General features: G+C 41.7%; 1 non-coding gene across 1 annotated transcript; it reads left to right on the plus strand.

The window, feature by feature from the left end:
* Positions 1-242: 242 nt before the first annotated feature.
* Positions 243-380, plus strand: LOC114813385. The gene has a single exon (XR_003761106.1). It is a non-coding gene; the product is annotated as a small nucleolar RNA SNORA7 (small nucleolar RNA).
* Positions 381-873: the final 493 nt, after the last annotated feature.

Raw genomic sequence — 873 nt, forward strand, 5'->3', positions numbered from 1 at the left:
AGGAGAATTAATTCGATTTCTCCTAAACCTGATTTATTTTAGGATGCAGGAAAAGGACCTAACTTTGGCACCTTTATTTCGTTTGAATTTCCATGCATTAGGCATCTGCTAATGAGTTTAGCAGTGAGCCAAATGGATAGAGGCACCTACTTTTCCATTGACTTGGAATTCCACTGACAGACATCAAGAGCACCATCACACTTCAACCTGGGTCTCTAAATAATGACTAATTAGAATACAGTACCCTCTCAGGATAGCATCTGGAGAGTTTCCAGTACTCTATCAGTCTTGGCTAAGGGAGGGAAAGTCAAGCAGAAGCGTATCCATTCCATTCCTAGCTTGGGAAGTGGCTAGAGAGTGGAAAGCAATCTGCTATAAGTCAAAACTCACCTGTGCTGGGCAGCAGCAGTATGGGAGAGAGTCAAGGGCAGAGACTCAAGTTTACTGCCTGGAAGAAGGCAGTGGTAAACAACTTCCATATTTTTACCAAGAAACTCTATGGATACATTACCACAATGATTGCAGATGAAGGTGGGGCATTCTGGGAGTCGCTATGTGTGGGAGACAGCCTAAGACAAGGCAAGAATACAGGAGAGACCAATTATCTGGACCACTAGATCTGTGCCTGTCTGAAATGCCATGCAGCCACCCTCCCTTCCAATAACAGTGTTGCTAGCAGTCCCAGCTAATTCAGATATCTGGCTTTCAGTTCCATTCCCTAAACTTTCTCTTCTTAAAATTTCTGAGCAACAACCTGGAATGTATTTTTCATTTAAACTGATCAAGAATCTATGTAGAAATAGAAACTAAATTGGTAACACATAAAAACAAAATAGAGTGTGGCTCATTTTAAGTTTACCTAACCCTTCTCTC

This window comes from Ornithorhynchus anatinus, chromosome 7 (assembly GCF_004115215.2).
Source record: "Ornithorhynchus anatinus isolate Pmale09 chromosome 7, mOrnAna1.pri.v4, whole genome shotgun sequence".
Classification (NCBI taxonomy): domain Eukaryota; kingdom Metazoa; phylum Chordata; class Mammalia; order Monotremata; family Ornithorhynchidae; genus Ornithorhynchus; species Ornithorhynchus anatinus.